General features: G+C 35.4%; 1 non-coding gene across 1 annotated transcript; it reads left to right on the forward strand.

Annotated features, from left to right (window-relative positions):
* The first annotated feature begins 2,433 nt into the window (after window positions 1-2,433).
* Window positions 2,434-2,505, forward strand: Trnae-cuc (transfer RNA glutamic acid (anticodon CUC)). Its single transcript has one exon. It is a non-coding gene; the product is annotated as a tRNA-Glu (tRNA).
* The last annotated feature ends 13,926 nt before the right edge of the window (window positions 2,506-16,431 follow it).

Consider the following 16,431-nt stretch of genomic DNA (forward strand, 5'->3'; position numbering starts at 1 on the left):
CCATGCCCTTTTCTTTTCCTTTGCCCTCCTGATTTTCTCTTTCATTTTTTGTCAGAGGGGCACTTTTTCCCACTCTGCCCCCCTGCCCCCCCCCGCTGGCTACGCTACTGACCTCACTCGTCTATCAATCACGTGAATTTACGCGAGCGTACTGAGCTGAGGTGGGATAAAAACTGCGAATGATCTTTGCAAAAGGCTGTACATTAGACTAATTCCACCACTTGTGTATATTCGGCTTTTGGCTTAACCACAATCAGGCTATGACACGCGTATTTAAAAAAAAGGTGCCAAAATCTGAAATTTGATGATTTTTACTATCCTCCGGATGAGTAAATCACTGAAAAGGATGTTAGGCACTAGCGCCCTATAAGCAACACATTTTGATGTATAGTACAATTTTTTCACTATTATTATTTTGCTTTAAAAAAAAAATTGCCCTTTTACTAATTCTTTTGGCCGACCCTTCGTTTTTGCCGCCCCTGTTTTGCCACCCCTTCTTCTTCCGCCGCCCCTTCGTTTTGGCCGCCCCCTGCTTTTACCCCGGGGGCTCGCGCCCCAAATCCCCCCCCCCAAAAAAAAACATACGCGCATGATAGTAGTCTTCTTGTATAAACCAATCAACAGGAAGAACTCATGTGGTTTAAAAGGACATGTGATCATCTATACCTCTCACCGCTGTATGCACTTTTGACTTTTGGTGACATTAATACCATCCCACTGGAGACAGTCTCGTGATATTTGACGTGCATACATTTATTATTTTATCATCAAGATGATCTCTTAAGCATTTGATAAATGTCTACTAGAAAATGAAAATGAGAGATAAGTCGCCAGTGGTAGAGAAACTAACACTTCCTTCAATATTTTGTAAAGATTAATAAAAAAATATACACGAAGGTTATTGAAAAATTTAAATATTTTTGAATAAAAAGCGACATTTCAAGAGCCATGCAACCTGAAACAAATATATAAATAATATTAATTTGATATGTTTGACGATAAATATTTTCGATAAATAAAATATTTTCGCGAATAACTGCGACTTCACTCTCATTTTATCAACAGCTCTTGTTCTTGTAAACCCAAACAAAGTGCCTTCTTTAGTTCAGGGGATATACTAAGTATACAATTTGGTATTACCGTGATAGCTGAGAAAAGTTATTTTGAGAGTGCACCCGTGTCATGGCAAGCGCGCGTTACTATCAAATTTGCATTACTCTAGCTGCCCACATAATGGTGCTGTTCATAATGTAAAGGACCTTTTCACGTGAAACCGAAGCACGTCATACAAATGAAAAACAAAACCGACAAAATAAAAGTGAAACGAAAAACGTTCAAAACACGACAAGACAGTTTTATATACAAACTCACGAACAGTTCAAATATGAGAAATTGACAACCGTATATATAATAGTTAATTTTAATGCTTACTAATATTTATTTATCACTTACGGTATCGCGTGCCATGTCTCATTTACGAGTAGCTTTTTCTATAAGCTATTGCATAGTGTTTTGTTTTTCATCATCGGTGAAAAGCATTTCAAACTTGATTAGTCAAATTTTTTCATAAGTTACCTTATACAATTATAACGGTCAATGCATGACCTTACAACGGCCAATGCCATCATAATAATTTGTTTCTGTAATCTGCATGTCTTCTAAGAATTATCGTACACATCGACATGATCGATGCCTTTTCCCCTTTTTTTACAAGGCCATTTTGTTTACATGTTTTTAACCAATTCCGTACTTCCCTTCATTGGTAAACAACAAGTTAAAATCCAAAATGTGTAATTACACAATCAGTTCATACGAGGTATACTTGTACTTGTAGGTATACTTGATATCTACTTTTCAAATAAGTACAAACACGTCTTGTTTTCGTAGTTCTTGGGATAGTGATGTCATAAAACTATTACGTGTGTGGCTTAGCAAGATCCTGCCGATGAAATGACCTTCAATGTGAACGTGATGGGAGATGCTCATCACTGGACGGTAATAATGTATATGATAATTGAGGCGAATGGGATGACTGGAGCCACAATTTTTCAGTTATCACAGTATACATTATTAAATTTTCTTAATCATACTATGAATAGGGAAAAGTTGTATGTGTATTTGTTTGCGTATGATGTACAATGAATGTTTCACCGTCAAACTGGATTAGTACAAATGTTAAAACGTAAACGAAGCCCAAAGTTGAAAACTATTCTTCATTTGTTTTCAAACTTGGTCTCATTTCATTCTTATTTTTGTTTTGGTACTTGTTTTTGTCATATGTATGAATTTCCTTTGCTCTCATTTAATAAGAATTCCTATGCAATCTGCATTCTGCATAGCAAATTCATGCTATCTTCAGTAGATAGAGCATTGGATGACATTATTTTTAGTCTAGCCTTTATAGAGCCCTATAGATCACTGTTTCAAGCAACCTCCCATATGGTCTAGTGGTTAGGATTCGGCGCTCTCACCGCCGCGGCCCGGGTTCGATTCCCGGTGTGGGAAGTACCTTTTTTTCTCTTTTTGTTTTTGTTTTTGCATACATAAATATTTATTTGAATGAGGTCTTACATCAGAATTAAAGGGTACATGATTGGCTGTTGGTTTTATTTTTTGACATTGTTTATCTTTGTTTACGACGTATATATAGGCCCTATACAGGATGACCAAATTGGTACCTTCATTATTGTGCTGTCTGTAATCACTGACACTGCATATAGGCTACGTCATTGATGAAGTAGTGCACATACGAGGGTCAGTCAGTATGTTTTAAGAGTTGACTTGTGACGTCATATTTGACAACATAGCTTCTCCAAATTCTTCTGAACATTTTGATATTATAATGTGTCCATTAGGAAACATATGTCCTACGAAATCAAACCATTATTTAAAAGCACTTTCGGCTTCGCCGCCTCCCCCGCGAAAATACAAGACTTTTAAAAGTCGGGTTGTATAGATCGAGGGTATAAAACGTATAACAGTTTGAAAACATTTTTGAAAACTTAAATGCAAAACATAATGTTATTAAGTATTCATTTTGGTAAAATATTTTGCCAAAATGTTTCCCCAAAAAATTTAGTAATACCATTTTGACAACATTTTAAAATGATGTTGTATAATGTAGACTGTTTCATATCAAACATTTTAAAAATGTTTTCATGACCTTAATATAGGCCTACTCCGGCATTTAAATGTTTATTAAAACGTGTTTACCATAACCAAAACGCGTTTATAACACGTTTATCCGGTTCAAAAACATTAAGTGTGTGAGGATCTGTGCTGTAGGTGAGTGGGATGATCGATGTCTAGGACGAAATAGACAACTCATCGTTGCATTGTGACCTTGACCATGACCTTACGAACATGACCATGACCTGCAATCCTAATATAAATGCAGCTTTACTTGATAATACAGTCGATCACGTTCATTATACTAAAATACCTGATTTAGCCAGATGCTGTCTGTCACCGCCGTCCTGCCCTGATGATATCTGCGAGATTTTTAGCCCTTTCAGCCCATTTTTGACCATTTTCATCAAAATCCCCCCCTTGAAAGTTGCCTTGCCCCCTCCCTCCCCCCTTTTGTCCCCCCCCGGGTCCACCCCTGAAAAAGTGCTGGCTGCGCCACTGCCTGGAAGACATACATGTATGTTATTAGTAATGCATGTGCCAGAAGTCAATCGGCATGGCACTGAACCAAGTCATCTTCATTACACCGATCTGCCCCGGGATTTGCCATTGCGGTGTAAGGGTAAGGCCCCGATATTAATAATATTTTCATAACATAACATATAGTGCTTATTCAATTATACTCCTAGGGGTGTTTAGCCTGATTAATTCATAGTGGTCATCCAGGACACTTCAAAGGTCGATATGCTCTTTCTTGCTGAGATAAATGGGTCAAATGACCAGCGTTTCAGCCTTGCCATACACAAGATTGCTTCTTTTTTTCATGGGTTTAATTGCGTCTTATAAATAAACAATTAATTCTTGTTGGTCATTCAGATTACGCTGGACTTTACCTTCTTAATTTAATTGTGATATATAGTAATATAAATGGTATACTGATTATTTTACACAATACTAAAATCATGAATATCCCCATGCATGCTGCCACAAAGTGCACCTGGTTACTCGGACGTGTATCTGAGCCAAGGCAAGTAGTAAGTGGAAGGACGATGCTGTCATAGAAGTTGACCTCAATATCACAAATATCAAGAAGTTGAGTGTACTGCATTTTATATACAGAGCGCAAGTGACCGACATTTTATTATCAAATTCCTACAGAGCATATCTCAAGAATTACTTGACCAATTACAAGCCTGTATTGGATTAGATTGCACTCGCGTATGCATTTCCTTTTTAAACACAATAGTAAAAATGAATTAATGTAATAAATATACATCCCAGCACGTTGATATCTTTAGTGTGTTGCCGACCGCAGCACACTATTTTTCCTTGAGCTTACAAGGATATACTAGACCTTGACCAATGCTATCATTGTCTTCAGTTCCGAACTGCTTCGAGAGAGAAAGAGAAGGGTGTCCGATAGACACGATAGAGACAGCTCCCATTTTTGTGTAGACATTCACGATAGCAATGTGCGTTTTCCATGAGCAGGGTGCCACACGACGCACATCAAATTAATCTGCCACGTAGGCCTATCATAACAATTATATGTTAACATGGTTAAAGAAGGGCAATGATCATCTTCCAAACTGCCTTATTTGATCAAAAAAGATCAGAGTTTGAACTCATTATGCATATACAGTATAAGAAAAGCAAAGAAAATTGTATAAACTAGCGGGACACCCGCGCTACGCGCGGGTCCCCGCTAGGTGAGTAAATGGGAGCGTTCACTAAAACAGGAGGAATTACTGAACAGGTAGAATCATTGAAAAGGTAAATTTTATTTTTCTGAACCTGACCCTCCTTAAGCCTACGTTTCTGTTTTAACTTCTTTCTTTCTTTTTAGTTTCTTCTACATGGGCCGATAACCCACATACTCGTACAGCCTGTTTGTCCTCATTTTGTTTTCTTTTTTATTTATAGTAGGCCTACCTCTTCATGTTGTTTGTACTTTTTAACACACATCTTTTTCCCGTATTTATTACGCTACGGTCGTTCACCCGTAATATCATTCATTACGTGTCTCTGCGTCGTTTACGCGTGCCATGGCGTAGTGCTGCGTTACCCGCGCGGTATCGCTGCGCTACGCAAGCAACTTGGCATTAGATACGCCCGTGCGACGCGCAGGGCTAGCTTAGTAACTGACTCCTTTTTTTGTTTACCTAGTATAGCAACGGACCACATTTTCACTGATTTTGAGGCCAATTCTTGACCGTTTTCAACCAAATTTTCGCATTACCGTCTCGGTATAGTCCTTGATCTCCCGTATGAATTTGGCGTCTTTTGGATTGAAACTGACGGAGCCTTTATGCACATAGATAGATAGATAGTTAGATAGATAGATAGATACAACATTCCCCTATTTATAGTAAGATGACTATAGATTTCAAACATTTCAGTCGCACACTCTCAGAACATTGGATAAAAACTGAATGGGCAGAAAACAGTTGGTTAAAAAATGCCCAACAATGGTAAAGATTCTTGAAGTTGGGCAAAATACAGTTTAATACATGGTTGGTCAAACCTGTCAATATGGTATTTACACAATGTTGGTTAAAAGTTAACCAACCTTGGTAAAAAATATCATTTTCCCGCCAATAAAGTTGGGCAAAGTATGGTTTTTCCCAACCATGGTCACATGGTGTTCCTTTGCGAACTGTGATTGGTCATTGTGTTGGGCAAAAATGCATTTCAGAAAACAAGATGGCCGATATGAGTTGCTTGCTGCAAAGCTGTGGATCGGGGTCTTGAAGATCTGTTGGAGACATTTGAAGGTAGGAAATTATATTATAAAGTAGCCTATATCATTTCATCGGGTATAACACTTAGTTTAAGTGTGTGTGAGGCCGAGACTGTGAGCAAGACTTACGTTGCTTTATCGACGACAACTACCACCACAACCGGTAAGCTTAAGGGGGTTCGAAACGATGTTTCTGGAAAACAGAAACTGAATTTAGAACCATTTGAATAGATTGAATAAGTTAAGCTAAATACACTGAGCAAAATAGTTTTTGTTTGAAGGAAATCGGACATACGGTTGTCAAGATATACATGTTTTAGTTTCTTTGTATTCTATTGTTTTTGCCAATATATTGATGAAGTTAATGAGGAAAATTGGCATAATGTGCTCATGAATATTCATGTTTGCCAATATTATACCAATATCTTATGAATAAACCTTCATACTACTTTTATTTTATATGATTTTGACATGAAACTTTGCCAATGTGTTTCTATGGCCTAAAACATTAACAAATCTAATTTGCATATTTGCATAATTAATTAGCATTATACTTAAAGCTAATTAATTATGCAAATATGCAAATTAGATGGGCGGGAAAATCACATGTTAAAGGTTTAGGTCATAGAGACACATTGGCAAAGTTTCAGGTCAAAATTTTAAAGGTAAAAGTAGTATGAAGGTTTATTCATAAAATATTGGGAAAATATTGGCAAAATTAATATTAATGAGCACATTTTGCCAATTTTCCTCATTACTTTCATCAATATATTGGCAAAAACAATAGAATACAAAGAATCTTTCAACAGCAATATCTCAAAAACCGTTTGTCCGATTTGGCTCAAATTTTGGAATTAAGATTATTTTGCATATCTCTCTGCAACAAGTCAAAGTGATTTTGCCTTTCGTACCACCTTAAGCTTAAGCTTACCGGTTGTGGTGGACGCTGTCGTCGATAAAGCATCGTAAGTCTTGCTCACAGTCTGGCCTAGCACACACTTAAACTAAGTGTTATACCCGATAAAATGTTTATATAATTTCCTACCTTCAAATGTCTCCAATTGGTTAAAATATGAACAATGAAATGAACTTCCCATTCATAGTGTTTAACCAACTATTGGTTATATTTTGCCCAACATGCTTTGCCCAACTGGTTGGTTACCGTAATGTTAACCAGTAGTTGGTCAATGTTGGTTGGTTAACAATATAACCAACTGTTGGGCTGTTCACCTGTAAATACATGGTTGGTTAAAATTTTTAACCAATGTTCTGAGAGTGCAGTTCAGCAGCTCATTTGCCAACTTTAATAATTTTCGAGTTCTTTTAATGTTCAAGAACCGCTTTCTCTGGAGAGTTCTGTACACACAGGACAGCCAGGAACCTTTTTGTCTAAGTAAAGAGTGGACAGTCACAGTAAGCACAAATCCTGGAAATAAACAGTGTTTTACTTTCTGCTAATGTCCCGGGGCTAACGTGAATGTTGAATTAAAAGAACCTAAAACGGTAAAAAATTGTATTGTTTGGCGTCACATAACATTGCCTATGTGCGTTTACATTAAATACATGGTGCTTCTCAAAGACAGACTTGTGGGGCTTCTATCATACATACTGCTGCTATAGGCATACAGTATCATTAAACGTATGTCAATGTTGTTGAATTATTGTTAATATTTCATGAGCAAACTATAGTGATGATTGTAAGATTCGGATGATATGACACATCCTCATTGCTCACATGGCAATGATGGCATGATGTTGAACTGACTATCAATAACAAAACAACGTACATCACGTGGTTTTAAGAGTGGGCTGTGAGCCAATGTCAACACGCGCTTATTTCTCCTTAAAACTATAATTACTCCCCTCAGCGCTCCCTCCATCCAGCTGACCAGGTCCAGGTCCCTCTCTCCTCCAGCATTCTCCATATGGTACTAGATCCTGGGGTGGGATATTATCTTCCCCACTTTTTGACGTGGGGATGGATAATGTAATCGGCCCTCCTCACTTAGCTTCGATGTTTAGGGTTTTTTTTTCAGACCTATAGGAAAAATTATAGGGCTATTAATTTTTCCTATAGGTCTGAAAAAAACACCCTAAACATGAGTCTCTCTCCTTTGAAGGGAAAGAGTCTATTCAAAAAGACATCCGTGTAATGATTGAACACGTCGGATATTCTGCGTGTATCATGTGCATCACCTAAATGAATTGATCAATTATCGAAAGCACCTGCAAATTATACCCAGCTTGTTGTTTTTGTTGGTGTTTGTATTTTTATTTGTTTAAATCTATTGACGTTCTCACAAAGTAATGAATGCCGCGAGTTTGGCAGAGTGCCAGTTTGCTGTCCTGGCCGCGCCGTGTAATTATTCTGCAACTTTAATTTAATTTTACTACCATGACGACACTGCGTTTTGTCAGTAGATAGCGCCATCATAAAAAAAACACATCATATCATGTGTCGGCTTAGTTTCCAAAGAATTAAATTATGATTTGATGGAGTTTTACAACGAAAAGAAAATATACACCATGTTTTGTCCGTATATAGCGCCATCATTTGCCGACTTTAGTTTCCAAAGAAACATCTGTCCCTATTATTTCTATAATTTTACTTTAAAAAAAAAAGTTGTTAAAAAAAAACGCTCTACAAAATCTAAATAGAAGCGATATTTAGTGCTAAATTCGTACGAACACTTAATTTACAGCAACAAGTACAAGTAATTAAAGGGGTTTCACGTCAGTTTTGTCTTATTTTTCTTTTCTTTCCAAGTTTCAACTTAATTTCACATTGCTTGAATTAACTTCATTTATTAACATGTAATTCTGCTGGGTATAGTTCTAAAAAATATCAACTTATTATTTCATTAAACTAAGGTATTTAGGTCAGCAAATTAGTTAATTATTTCTATACTCAACCCTTTACCAGCATCCTGCTGTGTGGTTATATAGCCCACTGTTTCGGAACCAACTAATGAACTGAACTAATCATAATGGATATAGAACATAAAATATTAATTTTCATAAGAATAATATTTATGAAGTTTCCGATGCTACAGTCATTAACTCATTTAGCAAATTGAAGCTCGTGAACAACTCAAAGGCTTTCTATATAATTTATAAGCAAAGTAAAATGGGTTCAACAGTGAAAATAATTCAACCAGAAACATTATTCACGAGGAAAAAACTATTAGCGGATCAAAACAAAATTATTTCTAATAAAGATAATCTTAACTGAATGATAATATGTCGGGATTGACAAAAACAAATACAATTTATATTTTTATACTGATATTCTTTACAGGAGCTCGCGTTTTCAATCATCAGGGTGTAGGCCTAAATTTTGAAATAAAATACCGTCCAAGCTTTGTTGCTGTCATTGTTGCTGTTCTTTCTTCTTCTTGATGATGTTATTAACATCATTAAGATCTAATTATTATCAACTCACTTTTAATTCAGATTTTAATTTTGATTGTTAACCTGGTTTATTTTAAACTATTTTTCTGTTAACATAGTTTATTTGTTATTATATTTTATTTTCCTTCCTTTCAGGGGCGTAGCTCGGGGACAATGAAACAGTGTTGATGAGATGTTAAACTGGGGCCCGCACCACTGGCGTAACGGCAGGGCTTGGCTAAAAAAATTAGGTCAACAACACAATGATTTTGTGTGAACTGCATGTGCTGTGAAGAAACAAAGTACATGTTTCAATCTTGATGTTTACGTTCGTATATAAACTTGGAAAAATATTTTGGAAAACTTGACAAAAATTCAATATTAAGCATGTTAATAAATTAAAAACAAAATGAAAAAGTTTAATAAACTACAGTTTAAAATTTGTTCTTGTCCGAACAAACCGTAGGCCTATACACTTTATAGTCACACATGCTTATTGTCGAATGTTTACGGTATAATAACGCGAAATATGGAATGACAAAAATATCATAAACAGTGATAAAGAGACAGGTGAACGTGAAACCAGACAATGCAAATCATTGTAGCCAACCCATGATAATTCAGCAACAATTTCCCCCGCATTTTCCCCATGTTTATCTATATACAAATCAGTCCTAAAATCTGTTAATATTAATGAAGCAAAGCTTCAATCATATTTTCATTAATTTCCTTCTGTTCTGCAGCAGTTTGCGGAAGGACTAATACTCAACTTGGTAGAGTGCCAGAATCTGTTCGGGACACGCTGGTTTGGTTTTTCAAAGAACACACCCATACAAACATTATCGAGAGTTTATACGAGAAAGGCAATAGCTGCCCTATAGACACTTTGTACATTCTACTTGTAAAAAAAGACATGGCAGCTATTGCCGTTATAGGCCTTTCTTGCACCTATACACTCTTAGAAAAATGGTGCAACTTAAAACCTTTTTTGTCCTGTATGCAGAATCCTAAGCAGTGATAAGGTTCTATAAAGAACCTTTAAAAGTTCTATTAAAGAACCTTAAAGATTTAAATAGACCTGGGAATCTTCTAATTAATTAATTCAGGGACTCATCACAAAGTTAAGGAAAGTAACAAGTAGTGGTAACCCTTTTTGGTACTTAAAAATCATTTTCTTGGATAAAGAAACTTTTTTCTTTCTTAATGGTTCCTAAAAGGTTCTTCAAGCTTATGGTTCTAAAAAGAACCATTGTCTTGGCCAAAGAACTTTTTTTGGTTCTACAAAGAACCCCATCGAAAGCCAATGGGGTTCTTTGTAGAAACAAAAAAGTCTGTAGACCATACTTGATGAGGGTATCATCCTCGGTAAATGTTACAATATGACTATCGATGATGTTGGTTGTAAATACAAATGCTACACCATGAACATGTCAACAGTTTTAATAATAAACATATTCTAACTCATGGCAGCGATTATTCCCTCATACAGACATCTTTTGGCTGCACAAAAAGAAAAACATATCTGTAACAATGTCATTATGTACGTAAATGATATCATTCATAAATCATGATAATTATTTTGACAATTTGCGCCACTCATTCCATTCATCTGCTATCGCTTCCTGTTACACATGTTGGCCGAAGTTCAGTCCAAGCTGTTTTCACTGAATTTGGAAGCATTTTGCGTTCATTAAAATTAAAATTAATCAGTCATAAGTGTGGGCGTTTTGAAGCTGTCTTAAAGTTATGCTTTGTGTGTTATTTTACACAATTTGTTCAAAATATTTGTTTTCTCTATTTTTGTCTGCTAGTTTTTGATTAATACGATAACCGATACCCATTACCCACCCCATCCACCCCACCCCCATCCACCCCACCCCCATCCATGGACCCCTACAAACAAACACATAAACACCTGTTCAGTTGTTTTTATGCATATCGTCACTCTTTACATGCTTTAACTAAAAAAATATGGATGGCCTAAACACAATTTTATAGGGATACGCTATACAATGACATGAAGATGCAAAATGGGAAATGCAGCTCATTAAAATTAATATAAAACTAAAAACAATATTTTGTATTATTTCTCGAAATGGCCTCGACCTTGTAAAAGTACAATTTGTATATTCAGTTTCTATATACATTTTTTATTTGATTTGACGTCGCTCTATACAAGCCGGATATTCAGTAGCTATTTTAAGATGCAGTTACGGGATGCGACAGTTCTTAATCATACAGGGACACATTGGTTGATACAAAAAGGGTCCGTCTCAAACGTATATTTTGTTGACTTTCTGCAAGTTGAATGTCAGATGAACTTAATCAAATTGGGCTATTCCATTCAAAATCCACACTCCCCCTGAAGATGCTTGAAATATGTTCCACATGGGAAGTATTAATATATTAAAATGGAATGAACACATTAGGCAACTCCATTGAAACTCACCCCGGGAACTCACCAACACCATCCTATGTGGAAGATTCAGATTGAATCTTTCTCACTCAGCGGGTGTATGAATTTCAAATGTGAGCTGCCTATGTGCTTATTCCATTTGAAATTCATATTCCCACTATGGGGCAGTGTAAATGGAATAGCCCAGGGTGCGTGCACATTTTCCAAACATGGCGGTGTCAACAAGCGAAGTTAGCCCGTTTAAGGGGTATAGTCCATACAAGATCCCGTCCAACAATTTTTCGTTCCTGACCGCGATACTGACTTGGTAAAGTAAAAGGGTGATTTCAGCAGGATTTAACCACGTTAAATTCTATAATTTCAACAAGCAACATGAATAATATAGCATGTATTAAACCTCTTTGATTGACCCCTTCTACAAAAGGCACCCCTCGTGAATAAAGATTACTCAAGTTCAAATCACGTGCAATACACGCGTGAACCCTGAGTGACTTGTCATTGCATCAGTTTAGATTTCCTATGAATGAATGCATGTAAATGAATCCCAGCAACAACAAAAAAGGACGCAAATCTACTGCAACCAAACCTAACCGGAGCTCATATCCCCGGGTGAATGCATTGACTTTGAGGCATTCTTTAAACTCAGCCAGAAAATTATTAGGAAATAAAAATCATTAATCTTGCACATTTCATTATCACCTGAAATGTACGAGATGCAACTTATAAAGTTCGAATTTTGGGTTCCCCAAAAGTCCAAAATCTGGCACGTTTGCAAACATTCTGGGGCACGTTGATATTATTTTTGCAAGGGGTAGGCTAAGTGATCTCAGCAGACTATTAGGCCTACTTAGAAGAGATGCAAAAACCGATACAGGTATATCCATTTTACTCAATTTGCGATGTTGACCAAATAAGTTTTCAAATCTAAAAGAATAAGATGCGCATGCCCGGGCAGTATTAATGCACTTAATTTTATTTATTTAAATGTAGGCCTACCCAATTTTTTTCAAGAGTTTTCAAGTATAGGGTATCAATTTAAAGCCAACTTTATGGCCTATAGGCCTAGGTGTTGTAGCCTTTATCATGTTTATCGCAAAAAGATTGAAATAGGTGTTTATTGTGTTATATAAAACGTAATAAACGCGGCGCCAATTGCATGTTTACACAAAATATTGAACCGCTCCTGAATATATAGTCAGCATCATGCTAATGCTTAGGGGTTGCATAAAAGCCCCGTACAAAAGCAAAAGAACCGGCAAGTGCCAATTACTCATTTTTCACGTTGATATCAGAAAACATATGAAATGGCCAAATTCTGATTTTCTTAGGCCAAGTAAAATAAAATACAAGTTTCTCGTCCCCGCCCGCCTCCTTTTTGGCCGCCGCCTCCTTTTGTTTACTATTTACTATTTTAAAAAAATTTAAAAAAAAAAAAAAAAAAAAAAAAATTTTTTTTTTTTTTTTTTAATAATTAAAAAAGTTTTTAACTGTTTTTCCTACCCTTGCACAAACTTTAAATCACCCCAAACCTTACTACATGTATACAAACCCACCCAAGCCCAACTAGCAAAACACCCTTGCCCCAACCCCAAAAAGGGAATTAGGGGTGAAGTGATTTTTCACCCCAAAATCGGATCTATTAGCTTTTAAACTTAGTAAATGCATGAATATATTAATAGTTTCAAATTTCAATTACTTTAATTAGCCTCATCTCATCAAAATGGCAATTTTTATGGCTAATTATAGGAAGGAGAAACCTTTCACATAAAAAAAAAAATTAAAAAAAAATTCTAAAATTCTAAAAATACCCAAAAAATACATTCAAGTGCAAAGCTTTTTTCTTCTGGGTAAGAATTTTTTTCTTACGTGCAACAGCTTTTTTCTTGCAGGTTAGAAATTTGATAAATAGGCCCATGCATGCATTTTGTATATGATGACCTATTTATCAAATTTCTAACGTGCAATAAAAAGCTGTTGCATGTATGAACAAAATTCTTACCCAGAAGAAAAAAGCTTTTGCACTGGAATGTATTTTTTTGGTATTTTTAGAATTTTAGAAAAACATTTAAATTTCGAAAATAATGTGAAAGGTTGCTCTTTTATTTTGTTAGCGATAAAAATAACAATTTCGATGAATTGAGGCAAAATAAAGTATTAAAACGTTAACACATTCATGCATTTTAAAACATCAAATTATGTCTGATTTTCAGGTGAAATCAATTTCTCCCCTAATTCCCTTTTGGGGGTAAGGGCAAGGGTTTTGGATTAGGTTAAAGGTTAGTGTATATTTGGGGTGGGTTAGAGTTTGTGTAAGGGTAAGAAAACATTTTAAAAAAATGTTCGGTATCGGTTTCGGTATTGATTTCAAACCGATATAAACCAGGAAATTGGGTATATCGAATATGCCTATTGTCAAGCTGAACAAATGTACATTTTCACTGTTTCTGAATTTTGAAACATGCTTAGCAAGTGGACTAAAAATGATACAAATCATTTGTTTTGTCATACATTGCATCAGTATAGTCAAATAACACAATATTGGTGACTGAATATACATTGAACAGCCATATTTATCATGGCGGCCATCTTGGAAAAATAGCAAAAAGTTGAAAAATAGTAAATAGTAAAGCCCTGCCTCCTCCTTTTTTGAAAAAGTCCGGACGAGAAACTTGTTTCTTTTTTTACTTGGCCTTATGACAAAATTTTATAAAAAAAGTTATTGTTTTTCAAGCTGCAGTGTAGTCTGCGGTCACATCCGAAAAGGCGGGAAATCTTCATTAAGACTTTCTGTTGCTTCTTAATAACTGTTGATCCCAGCATGTCATGATTCATCTTAATGGAAAAGGTACCCTGTTTATTGCGCCAATATCAAATATTCATACCCTTTTAAGACAAAATGGGTACCCCCTGTCGTGACCTTCCAGGTGTTGTGATTTTAAATTTAGGCCCTATGCAATAACTTGTGTGAATCACTGATCGGACGATGTTGAACGACGTGTCTTTTAGGCCTTTTAAGGCCTATTTTATATAACAACCGAAGTCATCATCTTACATAATCTTACATGGGACCTATAAAAAATCTAATGACTTAATCATCTTTAAATTATCACCTTTACATAATAACAGATAAATAATCACCTTAAAGGTTTTGAGTCTTGTGTAACTATAATTTTTAGGTTTAATAAAAATAAAAACAAAGGTCACCAAAGGCTAAAAAGTCCACACTGGTCAAGGAAGGCCCATTCAAATTTGGGTCGATTTTTCATGTATATACATTATTTTGTGTAATCTAAGTACAACCCTAATCCTAAACTTAATCCTAACCCTAATCATAATCAAAACCCTAATCCTATTAAACCCTAAACTAACCCTAACCCTATAATTTTGTGCATTTACATTTATGAGGTAATAACCCAAAGTTGCCCATTTGCGAGAGTCGCGAGCGAAAAAAAAATAGGTTCTTCTTTGCTTTCTTGATCGAAAATGTCCAAAATTTTAGGGAAATGTCCAAAAAAAGGTCAATTTTTTCAAAAATCAGCTCCCCGAAATAAATCCTGGCTAGGCCCTAAATTCTTCACACTCTTGCATCATCATTTTGGGGCAGTTCACATGATGGTTGATGCAATATTTATCGTATGATTTCGTCGCCACATTAAAGTGCATGTCTTAGGCTGTATAAAATTAATGTTTTGGTTCTCGTCCAGAGGATTTTCATGAATTGATGAGGGAGGGAGGTGTTTTTTTTTTTTTTTTTTTTTTTTTCAATGTAAAATTAGCATTGTCAGTAGTTTTCGGTCTTCTCCAACAGTGCTCGAGGAATCGTTTGGGCCCTTTTTTTTTTTTTTTTCAAATGTGAGATTCTGAGGATAAACCCCTAGAGTACCACAAAAAGACTTGGAAGTGATGCTTGTTCTCTAATAAACTTATTTATATGTATGAAGATTTCATAAATCATTCCAAAGTCTAAAAAATTGAAAAATCTAAAAAATCTAAAAAATCTGACAAATCCCAGAAATTGAGGAGGAGGGACGAGAACCAAAATATTAATTTTACACGGCCTTAAGTTGATGATCCTGCAATACGTGCTGATTTCACCCTTACCATTTTTATAAAAATATTTTCAAAATGTGAAAACGATTAAGTTGACATTGTTTCGACTCGAGGAAAATAACATTTTGGATTATATTTTGTAATATTAGATATATCCAAAAATCGTCGGCCACTCCTTTATTTTGATACAACTTTTTATCTGTTGATTAAATCATGCCCACGCTACGTGTATCTATTTCATTCATGATCAGTGAGTCGATGATCGTACGATGTTTTGGAAGCTAATGAATATGAAAGTTCAGTGATCGGGTGTTCCAACAAATTATTAATTTCTAACTGAATATAACCACATAACCATTTTGGTTAAGCAATATTTTCAGGTGGCTTCTTTTTTAGCAAATTTACTACGAGTTGAATTTTTAGCGACGATATTGTAAATCTTTTTACTAAATTTTGAAAAATCTTGAAATTGATCAAGTTTGTATTCCATTTATTTAATTATATATTTTGATTAAACTGAGCAAATTTTGTAGATAAAATTTGCGAAATAAAATATTTCACGAAACTAAAACTGGCTTCATACTCCATAACGTGATATCGCGCCACCAACGTAAACAGGTTTCAGCTTACCATTGATTCGAATTACTATAGGGTTCAACTGTGGTTTATCAATGGCCTCAAGCTATTTCGAAAGAAATTGGTCACC

Source organism: Amphiura filiformis, chromosome 19 (genome assembly GCF_039555335.1).
Source record: "Amphiura filiformis chromosome 19, Afil_fr2py, whole genome shotgun sequence".
Lineage (NCBI taxonomy): Eukaryota > Metazoa > Echinodermata > Ophiuroidea > Amphilepidida > Amphiuridae > Amphiura > Amphiura filiformis.